The 12,938-nt window shown below is 40.3% G+C and overlaps 1 protein-coding gene across 1 annotated transcript in view; it reads left to right on the forward strand.

The window, feature by feature from the left end:
• Positions 1–12,938, forward strand: part of Myo3a (myosin IIIA) — a 141,585-nt gene that overhangs the window by 19,468 nt on the left and 109,179 nt on the right. The window lies entirely within an intron of this gene.

Genomic DNA, 12,938 nt, shown 5'->3' on the forward strand with positions numbered 1-12,938 from the left:
GTCAGTTGTTGACCTTCATTCCTGGACAAATAGAGTCCTATTCAGAAAGTCCTTTCCCATACCTGTGTCTGGGAGAGTAGTGCCTATATTTTCTTCTAGCAGTTTTAGCATATCATGTTTCATGTTGAAGTCTTTGATCCATCTCAAATTGTTTCTTTGTGCTGAGTGATAGATATGGTTCTACTTTTGTTCCTTTACATGTGTCAAAGCTAAACCAATTCTGTAGGTTATATATACAGTTGTACACATATATGCAGATATGTGCATGTAACAATAATAATTAAAGAAATCATGAATTAGGAAGAGGGGAGAGAGTTGGAGCTAGGACATGGAGGGACAAGGGTGATGTAAATGCAGTGCTCATGTATGAATTACTCAAAAACATAAGACTATTTAAAAATAAGAATATTTGCATTTCATATCCTATTCATTGCTATAAGCATAGTAAGTATCTGACACATAGTTGTTCAGTTATGAAAATAAGAATTCCCGGGTGTCCCTTTGTGTTTCTAATAAATAGCTTTTTACTACAGCAAAGTCAGTATTACTTTAAATATTAAGAAATATAATTATACAAAAAGTAAGACTTAGCTTGATAGTACTAACCATAAAAATAGTCTGTCTCAGAAGAGTTTCTGTTGTTAAGTGAGACACACAAATGCAGAAAACCACCAGACCCCTCAGAGAGCTAAGAGACTAGTGAGCTGGTAAACGTTTTTAATGAGCTGCATCAGCAGTCATGGGTGCATGGTCAGTCAATAAATAAAATGAGCTCCCAGGAGATAAACGTCTTTAGACAGGTCAACTAATGTTGAGAAAAAGCAATCCTTACCTAGAACAGAAAATGAAAAAGAGGCTCAGTTAAAGGCAGCCCCCCAGCTTTGCTCTCTGTGCGTTTTTCCCTGGGGAATTTCCTTCCTAATAGGACGCTTAGCATTTCAATTCAGAAGCACAAGATGCACATTTTGTGATTTATTTAGACATCGTTCTTATGACAGAATAGTTTATGGCTTTAAATCTCTCATTATCCACATGCCCCATTTCATACTAAATCCCTAATGCATAATGTAGGTCAAAGAGAAGTGGTGACTTAGTCATTAATAAGCCACTTGTTAGGATCAAATGAGGAAGGTGAACTTGAATTTTAAAACTAGAAGTACCCCTTTCTTTCTTCCTAAGAATTCAGAGAAGAGCCACTGGCAGGTGAGACAGGCAAGCACTGGAAAGGGACGCCTTTTCACACAGCTTAGATCCGGACAGAGGTTAAGGAAGGTGTCCACACAGGGAGGCTGTTGATCACGGTGGCATGAGATGAAGGGTTAGGTCCCCAAGTGGAACAAGAAGGGCGTCTATGAGGGGTGGTAGTGGTGCCGTCAAGTGGATTTTCAAGTCTAAAGTGAGGTGAAGGCAGCACCTGCAGAGAGGTGAGGGTGGGGCCAGAGACTGCAGTCTTGACATCCCCAGAGAATGAAGCAGGACTCCTGTCTGATTGAGAAAAGAATCACAAGCATGAAGAGTGGTAAGTGTATGTGTAGGTGTCAAAATAATAATGTAATACAAAATAATAATAATAATAATAATAATGCAAGCCCCCTGCTCGGGAGAAGTCAGCTAACACAAACTAGATAGATTTCATGTTTTTTTATTTTTATTTTTTTAAGAGAGAAAATGTAAAGTTGGGTGTTTAGGGAGATGGGGGAGGATCTGAGAGGAGTTGGAGGAAGGGAATGAATATGGTCAAAATAGATGAAATTTTCAAAGAATAAATGAAAACATTGTTTTAAAATAGAGTATGTATACTGTGAAATGTGTGTGTGTGTGTGTGTGTGTGTGTGTGTGTGTGTGTGTGTGTGTGTGTGTGTGTATTCCCTCACCATCTCCACTACTGAAGAACACACCTCTCATCTGGATTTGGTTTTAAAATAACAATTCCCAACAGGAAGTCAGGGCTTTTAGAGAATGAATCATTTTAGGGCTATGTAAGTTAGCCTGGAATCTACTTTGTCCAGAACATTAAAAAATTTCTCAATGAATGAGGACACACACCAAAGGAACACAGATGTCGAAGCAAGATCCACTCATCGCATCTGGGAGCATTTGAGCATTAAAATGATAATAATGATGTGATTGTGGAAATCCGTTGAACAAAACATAAGTCCATTCATCTGCCCTGGCATACATATGTGCATGAGTAGATGGGAGAAGTAAAGGCCTTTTATTACAAATTAAAAATAGAAGGAATAGTAGAATTTTAAGTCATCATTATCTACCACCATAGTAATAATTAACTTATCCAATAGATGTCTATGTTAATGGGTTAAATTCTGGTTAGAAATAGGGTAGTCTCAGACTTGAAATACCTGTCCACAAAATGTTTATTAGACTCAAAGGAAGAAGAGAAGTTTCACGAAGGAGAAGTCTACAGACAGGTGTCAGTCAAGTCGGAGTGAACATGACTGGTCACAGGAAGAGTGAAAATCAGTTACCCTTTCAGGACCGCCCTGTGTCACATCCATTATTTTCCTGCAGAAGCTCAAATCGTGAGGTAATTCCCACCAGTTCAAACTGGAAGCAGTCTGTGAGCTAACAGTCCTAAACTTTGAAAAATGCCCAGGTTTGGGGGATCAAGGACCGATGGAGGAGCCGGTCAGACTGTGAGTCATTGAGACAGGGCAACGCAAAGAGAGCATAATCTTGGGTGCATTTTGTTTTTGTTGTAACAGGCACTTTTGGTAGCATTGTTGAAACCTGAGGTTTATAGATTACATGATAGAATATATGAGTTAAAACCTAGCAATTTTAATGATTATAAAGTAGAAATATCCTTGTTTGTAGTAATTACAGACTGTTTAGGGATGGAACAGGAATTGTTTGGGGCCATTTGCTAGCACATGAGGCAGGCATTAAAAAACAAAAACCAAAATGAAATGAAGACTTTGTATCTCCTTTGCCAACTTTTTATCAACTCTGAGATTAGGTCGAAATAAAAGTGTAAGGCCAGGGGTGGTGGCTGCCACCTTCAATCCTGGCATTTGGAGGCAGAGGCAGGTGGACCTCTCTCTCTGTGTGTGAGTTCTAGGCCAGACTGGTCTACATAGAGAGCCCCAGGCTAACCAGGACTTGATAGTGAGGCCCTGTCTCTAAAAGCAACAACAAAGCAAACGAAACAAAACACCTTCCTTTCAGTCTCTGTGCCCGCTGAGACCTTTATTTCGCCTTGGACTCCCCTGTCATCCTCTAGGGTCTTTACAGTAACCAGAGCTCCTTCCAGCCTCCTCCCGGGAAAGCCCTGTCTATCAGTCCCTTCCAGTTGCATTGATCTGGGAATATCTGAATTGCTTCCTTATTTGGGGAGGATAATTTGGCAGATGCATAATTCTTTAATAGGAGAGTCCTAACATTTTCAGTTCATTAACCCTGGCTTCACAGTTCCTGCTGAGAGATGAACTCACAATGTTGTCGTGGGTCCCAGCATGTGAAGTCACTGTCTCATTCTGTTCTAAGAGTCTGCCTCAGACAGTCTTGGTGGAGGTGGAGAGGCAGAGCAGCGTCCTTTATCTCACCTTACTTACAGCTTATTGAGCTTACCATGTGTTTACATTCATGTCTCCCATAGAATTTGGACACATGTTGGCCATTATGTTTTGAATAATCTTCTCCCTTTCCCTTTCTTCTCCTTGGATCCTACCATGCATTTATGTGTGTCTACTCAATGGTGTCTCATAAATTCCTGGGCTCAGTTCACCTCAATCTTTTATTGTGTCTGCATGATTGAAAATTTCAATTGTCTTCATTCAAACTCCCTGACTCTTTTTTTTTTTTTTTTTTTTTTACACTATGGAATTTTATTCAGCTGTAAAGAAATATAAAATAATGAATTTGCAGGTAAATGGATGGAGCTAGAAAAAAAATCATACTGACGGAGATAACCCCGATTCAGAAAGACAAATGTTGCATCTTCTTGTGAGTACATACGTTGGAGTAACTGTAGAAAGCAGGAAAGTTAAAGGAAACCATTGCTGGCGTAGGAGATGTGAGAGCAACAGAGAAGTTTGTAATAGCAGGGTACAAGTGATCTGATTGACTTGAACTTGCACAGTTCTTGTGCATGCTGTCACAGTCTCTGTAAGTTCTATGTATATCAGTCCTGTCATGTAAGGAGGACACTTGGTTTCCTTGGAGCCATCCATTGCCTTGGGCTCTTAAAATCTTCTACCTCCTCTCCCACATTAGATCTCTGAGTGTAGCTGAAGTTTTTCTGTGTCCTGCCCAGTCCACAGCCACTCAGACCCAAATAAACACTCAGAGGCTTATATTATTTTCAAACTATATGGCCTAGTGGCTCAGGCTTCTTGCTCTTATATCCTAAATTAACCCATTGGAAGATGCTGCTAGCTGCCGGCAGGAGAAGCAAGATGTAAAGTACCCGTAAGCCACAAGCCACATGGAAAAGTATAGATTTGTAGAAATGGGTTAATTTAGGATATAAGAGCAAGAAACTCCCTGACTCTTATACCTGCTTAAATCTTTCTATCTTTTCACTTGTGCTTTGTACTTAAGAGTGAGTTTTCCCTCGACCCTCGCCCTTCACTACCCCCACTCATGTCCAGGCTGTTCATGTAGATCTCAATCCATTTCTCTGTCATTGGGCGATCCCTGTGTCTTTCTTGGGGTCCTGTTTTCCAGGTAGCCTGCCTGGTGATGTGAGTAGCAGTCCGGTCATCCTTGTTCCACATCTAGTATCCTGTTATGAGTGAGTACATACCATGTTTGTCTTTCTGAGTCTGGGATACCTCACTCAGGATGATTTTTTCTAGATCCATCCATTTGTCTGCAAACCTCATGATGTCATTGTTTTTCTCTGCTGAGTAGTATTCCATTGTGTATATGTACCACATTTTGTTTATCCATTCTTCAGTTGAAGGGCATCTAGGTTGTTTCCATGTTCTGGCTATTACAAACAATGCTGATATGAACATAGCTGAACAAGTGCTCTTGTGGTGTGGTTGAGCATTCCTTGGGTATATGCCCAAGAGTGGTATAGCTGGATCTTGGGGGAGATGGATTCCCAATTTTCTAAGAAATCGCCATATTGATTTCCAAAGTGGTTGTACAAGCTTGCATTCCCACCAGCAGTGGAGGAGAGTTCCCCTAGCTCCACATCCTCTCCAGCATAAGGTGTCTTCAGTGTTTTTGATCTTAGCCATTCTGACAGGCGTAAGGTGGTATCTCAGAGTTGTTTTGATTTGCATTTCCCTGATGATTAGGGATGTTGAGCAATTCCTTAAATGTCTTTCAGCCATTTGAGTTTCCTCTGTTGAGAATTCTCTGTTTAGTTCTATAGCCCATTTCTTAATTGGACTGTTGGGCATTTTGGTGTCTAATTTCTTGAGTTCTTTATATGTTCTGGATATCAGTCCTCTGTCAGATGTGGGATTGGTGAATATCTTTTCCCATTCTGTAGGCTGTCGCTTTGCTTTGTTGACCGTATCCTTTGCCCTACAAAAGCTTCTCAGTTTTAAGAGGTCCCATTGATTGATTGTTTCTCTCAGTGTCTGTGCTACTGGTGTTCTATTTAGAAAGTGGTCTCCTATGCCAATGCGTTCAAGACTACTTCCAACTTTCTCTTCTAGCAGGTTCAGAGTAGCTGGATTTATGTTGGGTGAGTGGGAGATCCCAGCTGGATCAACAACAGAGAGGGAGAACAAGGAATAGGAGACCATGGTAAATGAAGACCACATGAGAATAGGAAGAAACAAAGTGCTAGAGAGGCCCACAGAAATCCCCAAAGATACCCTCACAACAGACTGCTGGCAATGGTCGAGAGACAGTCCGAACTGACCTACTCTGGTGATGGGATGGCCAAACACCCTAATTGTCGTGCTAGAAACCTCATCCAACTACTGAGGGATCTGAATGCAGAGATCCATGACTAGGCCCCAGGTGGATCTCTGGGAGTCCAATTAGCGAGAATGAGGAGGGTTTATATGAGCGAGAATTGTTGTGACCAAGGTCGGATTAAGCACAGAGACAAATAGCCGAACAAACGGAAACACATGAAATATGAACCAATGGCTGAGGGGTCACCAACTGGATCAGGCCCTCTGAGTGGGTGAGACAGTTGATTGGCCTGATCTGTTTGGGAGGCATCCAGGCAGTGGCACCGGGTCCTGTGCTCATTGCATGAGTTGGCTGTTTGAAACCTGGGGCCTATGCAGGGTCCCTTGGCTCGGCCTGGGAGGAGGGGACTGGATCTACCTGGACTGAGTCCACCAGGTTGATCTCAGTCTGTGGGGATGGCTTTGCCCTGGAGGAGATTGGAATCGGGGGCGGGCTGGGGGGGAAGGTGAGGGGGGCAGGATGGGGGAGAACAAGGGAATCTGTGGCTGATATGTAGAACTGAATTGTATTGCAAAATAAAAATTTAAAAAAAAAATGAAAAAAAAAAAATTGAAAATATTTTTCTCACTGCTAATGAAAAGCTTATTTGATGTTATATTAGTATCAATGCTATGTGATTCAATTTAGAAAACTTGAAATATTAAAAGTGAACTCATTTTAAAAAAAAAAAAAGAGTGAGTTTTAGTGACTTTTCTTTCATGGCTGTGATGAAATACCGCTCACAGTTTAAGAGAGCACAACCATGGTGGTAAAGGCATAGTAGAGGAAATGGTGGCAGGAATATATAGGTAGGAATTTTCACACCCAGGTAGACCAAGCAGCAGACAGCAAGGAACACCAGGACCCCACTTGCTTTCTCCTTTTCACCTTTACATACAGCCTGGGACTGCAGCCTATAGTACTTTGCCACCTACATTTAAGGTGGGACTCTCCACTTAAACCTCTCTGGAAACACTTGTACTGGCAACCCAAGGATGGACCTCATTAATGCTGTAGGGCAGCGGTTTTCACCCTCCCCAAGGCTGTGACCCTTTAACACAGTTCCTCATGTTGCAGTGGCTCCAACTATGAATTTATTTTCATTGCAACTTCATAGACGTAACTTTGGGACTGTTATAAATCACAATTTAAATATCTGTATTTGGAAAAAAATAGTCTTAGGTGACCCATATAAAAGGGTTGTTCGACCGCCAAAGAAGGCTTGACCCACAGGTCAGGAACCACTGCTCTAAGTGTTTCTCAATTCAATCAATTTGACATTCAAAGTTAGCTCTCATAAAAGAATGTCTTCTTGGGTTTTTTTAAATTGGTCTGCAATTTCATTTAGACCCAAGTATTTCCATGTCTTTGTTTAGTTCTTTGAGCATGTTTGGATAGTTCTGCTTCAAGCCTTTGTTTAGGAAGCCCATCTTTATTCCGTTCTTTCTCAGGCATGCTTTTTGTGGGCTTATCATTTTTTTTTCTCTGTGCCATTATTCCCTGCGTCCTTTGTATGCCTTTGGATTCGTTTTTGCTACTGAAACTAGCTCTTTAAGTCTAAAGATGTAGAAGCTCTGAAAAGCAGATTCTCCTCCGTTGCCAGGGTTTGCTGATATGAGTGTGTGCATGCACACCTTACCCGCTTCTCTCTGCCAGGGGTCACCCTAAAATATAAACTTAAAATCTTCTTCGGCTCTTTTAAAGCCTGCTATTTATTTCATGTAAGTCCCTGCCTTTATCTTAATTTACATTTTCTTTTCCAAAGCTAGGGATCAGATCCCAGGCCTTATGTATGGTGGACACACATTCTACCTCTGAGCTATATCCCCAACCTGGTCGTTGCCTCTGAAAGTTCTTGCCTTTCGTTTTCTCCTCTCAAAAAGGAAGAAGTTCAAGAGGAACACACTAGATAAAAGTTGCCTTTAGCTTTGGGTACCAGTGGAGCTGACCTTGCAGCGACAGCAGGAAGGGAAGGACTCCAAAGCCACGCAGTTTCTTTCTAACCATCCAGAAAGAGATGCAGGGCGTGTGGTCTGATTTCCGCAAGGACATAACATCCGGTTCTCTTCTAACAGAACTCATTTCCCAGAGTTGGCTCACAAGGCCGGCCCCAAATTTGCAGTATAAGCTGTGGGAATGAAGCCTGATAGTCACAGTCAGAGGATGGCGGCTGGCAGTGTCCCCTCTGTCCTTGGAAGCACAGTCTTTATTCTGTTAAGACCTCCAGCAGAAAAATGATCTGCTTATAATCCATAAGAGTAAATGCTGATTTACCCAAAGAGCACCACCACAAAATTATCCACAATAGTCTTTGACCAAGTACCTTAGCTCCATAACCCCATCAATTAGACACATAATGTTAACCATCACACTGTCTGAATCTCAACTGCAGAATGATGCTGTTAGATAATGTGATGTATTCTATGGCCTCTTACAGTGAAAAATTCTCTCACCCTCTCTCTCTCTCTCTCTCTCTCTCTCTCTCTCTCTCTCTCTCTCATATATATATATATATATATATATATATATATATATATATATATATATATATATATATATATACACACACACACATACACACACACATTTAATTTTGCTCTCATTCATCCGTTTGGTCATTGTTTGTTGTTGTTGTTTTAGAATTTTGCTCTGTGGGTTGTACCAAGCCATGTCTGTTTAAACTTGTCTTAGAAATAACATATTAGGTATTTCTGCCATCTCTCCAAAACCCCGAAGAAATTCCTGAACACCAGTATAAATCCTGTGCATCTCTCTTCCTGGGCCTGGGATGTGTGCAATAGGAACAGCCAGCAAGGCTTGTTCGCTGGGCCTAGAATAGCCTGAAAATTCCCCAGCAAAGCAAAAGGCTGAAGGCCATTAACATAAACCTGTGTCATGTCCCTGTGGCTGTGATTCTGAGTGGATTGTTGCCCTGGCTGTTCAGCCCTGATCTCTATTTGGCCTCCTGTTCCTTTCCATAGTGTCTCACTATCCTAACTTTTCTGCCTGGAATTTTCCACCCTTCAGCATCTTTTCTCTTGAGGTGGTTATGTAACTATTCACTTTGGTGACTTATTCCTTTTGTTACTCTCTGGACAAAATGCCTTTCCTAATCTTTTTACTTCCTGGGGCTACTGAACTCATGCTTTGGATCCTGTAGCCTTTTAAAGTAATTTATGCCAATTTTCCAGAGTTTCGTGTCTTTTCAATCTTCTTAGCTGTTTTGCTTATGGGGTTTTATTGTGAGTAAAAATGCAGCTAATCCTCAAAAAAAAAAATGGTTCCTCTCAGCTTTATTTCACTCACCTGAAAGTTAGAATTTGTGACAACCTATCTATGGATATGAATCTTGGTGAGTAAAATGATTTTGTGGCTTAATGGGCACTGCAGAAGCATCTCGATTGCAGCTGAAGTTTTCCTGGTCCCACCCAGCTCGCAGCAGCTCAGACCCAAATAAACACACAGATGTCTACATTAATTAAAACTATTTGGCCTAATGGCTCAGGCTTCTTGCTAGCTAGATCTTACACTTAAAGTAACCTGTAATTCTTATTTATGTTTAGCCACGTGACTTGGTACCTTTCCCCAGTTCTGCCTTCACATCTTGCTTCTCATGGCGGTGGTAGCTGGCAGCATCTCCTCACTCAGCCTTCCACTTCCCAGAATTCTCCTCTCTGCTTATCCCACCTATACTATACTTCCTGCCTGGCTACTGGCCAATCAGTGTTTCATTTATCAATCAATCAGAGCAACACATTCACAGCATACAGAAAGACATCCCCAGCACTCAATTGTGGGATTTAGCAAATGCCTCTTAGGTCCTGCTGTCTCAGAATGGGATGTGTGCCTGTTTTTAATGTTATAATCACCTAATATTTTCAAGAACCCCTTTTACTACATCACTGTATTTTTCACTGAATTTGTATCTTTGTGTTTTCTGTGTTTACCACAGTTTGTTCCTGAAGGAGTGATATGTAACTTGTTTTTTCTTAAAGATCTTAGCAGACACCAAATGATGCATAAGACTCCAGAGGTGGTGTAGTCTGTTGCCTGAGCCCTGCCAAATGGTCTTTGTAGGGGATGTCAATGCCAGTGTTTGTGCAAACTGTTGTTGGCATTCAGGAATAGTTAAACCTCTGTCAAGTTATTATTGTAATGCTATCCCTTAAAATGGCTGTCAGCATAGAGAACTTCCTCTGCTTCTACAGGCAGTGACCTTACTTAATTTTTTTTTTAAATCATTCAAGCTATTGGATCAAAACTCTTGGAGGCCAAGTGTTTACCTCAGAAAATCCTTAATGCCATATAATATAAACTAGAAATGTAATACAATTTCATATAAACTCAGAGCCTCTCAGCCTCAGAAATTCAAGATTACCTATTGTTCTAGTGAATTTCCTGTTTAAGGTCTAAACTCACCCGGACTTTGTATTTAGAGTTCCTTTTTTCTAAGAAACTAACTCTGGCCTTACTGCAGACAACACTGGCTGCTCACAGAAGAGCTGAGGGAGAAGCTGGGGTGTGCCCACCCTGGACCTCAGGAGGGAATGAACCTTCTGGGTGAAGACTTAAGGCCTTCTTGCTGCTGGCTGAGCCCTGATACTTTGCCACCTTAAGTGCCTCTATCCATAATTACATTTTAAAGAAAAATAACGACATGGCATGTCATACGCCACACCTCTAGTTTCTGTCCTTGACATCCTACCCATTTGCATTTCCTATGTCATGTAGAAGGATGCTCTTTTCAGGGCATCTTTGTTTATGAATCCCAACACTAGATCAGATGTGACCACTTACCAAAAATGCCAGTTCTTGTGGCATAATCTTTATACCTAGAAAAAAAATGTTGATTAGCTTTGCTGTGGAATGTTCTCTATGGCAAATGTGTTGCTGATTGGTCAATAAATAAAACACTGATTGGCCATTGGCTAGGCAGGAAGTATAAGCGGGACAAGGAGGAGAATAAAGCTGGGAAGTGGAAGGCTGAGTCAGAGAGACACTGCCAGCCACCACAATGACAAACAGCATGTGAAGATGCCAGTAAGCCACGAGCCACGTGGCAAGATATAGATTTATAAAAATGGATTAATTTAAGCTATAAGAACAGTTAGCAAGAAGCCTGCCACGGTCATACAGTTTGTAACCAATATAAGTCTCTGTGTTTACTTGGTTGGGTCTGAGCGGCTGTGGGACTGACAGGTGAGAGAGATTTGTCCTGACTGTGGGCCAGGCAGGAAAACTCTAGCTACATAGCTTAAAAAGTCTCTTTCCTGCTAGGGACAAACCTTGATTTTTTACTTGGTTATGTGTGGCCTTTTTTTTTTTTATTCTCTTCCTCATTACATCTCATTTGAACACCTAAGCTAAATTTATCAAATAGAGACAAAAACAATCACCAAAGGCCAAATATAATTTAGTTTTTCATAAGTAATTGAATACCCTTAGAATAAGTTTTAGAAAATTTATAGTCATTTTAAATTAAAATTTCTTTCAAAATTCCATCTATATAAATTACTATCCTATAATACAGTCCAGTTTTAAATTATGTTGATTTTAGTTCATAGAAGATATAAAATAAATTAGAATGCATAGAGTTATGTTTAATTTTTCTCAGTTATATAATGTATGGAACAGAAGTAGAGGGCATATTTTGGAAAAGATGTTTTTTGGGTTAATGCCCTTTTTCACATATTCTGTTGGGAAATATTAAGGGTGAACTTTAAAGAATTTGTTAGTTAATTGCCCTTGAATTTGAATAAAAAGATATATAGTAAAGATGACTTTCTTTTAAATAATTAATATTTTGCAGGCAAATTTTAAAGAGAATAAATTAGGATAATAATAAAAAATTAAATAAAAATAAAAAAGAGAATAAATATTTATGCCATCTAGAAAAGTTCATTAAGGGAAGCAACTAACACAGAACCAGAGCCTTGTCCCTACCAGATTGGTCCAGAGTTCCATCACAGAAGTGTCTATTTGACCAAATCTGGCCTTTTAATTTCATAGTAAAAAGTAGACATTATCTTGAAGGAATGAAGTCTCAGTTGATACTTTCTTCTACTGGGATCATCAGATGAGCAGCAGGAGAGTCGCCTTTGGGACTCACTGAGGAGGGGTTTGGCTAAGCAAGAACAATGAAGGAATGAAGTCTCAGTTGATACTTTCCTCTACTGGGATCATCAGATGAGCAGCAGGAGAGTCGCCTTTGGGACTCACTGAGGAGGGGTTTGGCTAAGCAAGAACAACAAAGAGGGAAAGCTGTGGCTTAGGTGGAGGCCAACAAGGCCAGAGGGCAGGAGCATTGCATCTTGGGAGGCGAATACATGAGGAGCCACAATGTATATGAAAATCAAGGGAGGGAGCTTAATCCATGTTTCGTTGTTGTTGTTTTGGTTTTGTTTTGTTTTTTGTTTGTTTGTTTGTTTTGAAGTTTAGGAGGAGTTATTTCTAACCAGGTGGAAGTAATAGAATGATGATTAGAGCGTTTGGTTATACCTGTTCACTTTAGTTTGTAATCTCTCTAAAGAAAAAGTTGATTCTAACTGGATGGTAATTAGCAGTGTAAGATGATGTATATGTCTCAGAAAGCAAGAGGAAGTGGTTGTCAACGCTTTAATCAACATAAGGAAACCTTAGAAGATATGTATGCTTAAGTTTATTTAAACATTGCAGTGTGCATGTATATCGAAGCATCATGAGGTTTCTCATAAATGTGCATAATTTTGTGGAAATTTTTGTTCAGTTAAAAAATAAATTTAAATTTTAAAAAGGAGCAGATGCTATTGCAGGTGTTGGTTTAGGTAGATGAAAGTAGGTTGAAACTTTCAGTCAGATGTGTTATTTGTTTTTGCTCTTTTGGGGGGCCCGCCACCCAGCTCCCAAATAAATCGCATGTGGAGGCTTATTATTGATTATGAATACATGGCCTTAGCTTGGTTTGTTTCTAGCCAGCTTTTCTTCAATTAACTTCACTTAACATCTACCTTTTGCCTCTGGGCTTTTTCCTTTTCTTACTTCTGTATTTTTAATTTTCACTCTTTCTCCATGGCTGGCTG

Source organism: Peromyscus eremicus, chromosome 5, assembly GCF_949786415.1.
Source record: "Peromyscus eremicus chromosome 5, PerEre_H2_v1, whole genome shotgun sequence".
Classification (NCBI taxonomy): Eukaryota; Metazoa; Chordata; class Mammalia; order Rodentia; family Cricetidae; genus Peromyscus; species Peromyscus eremicus.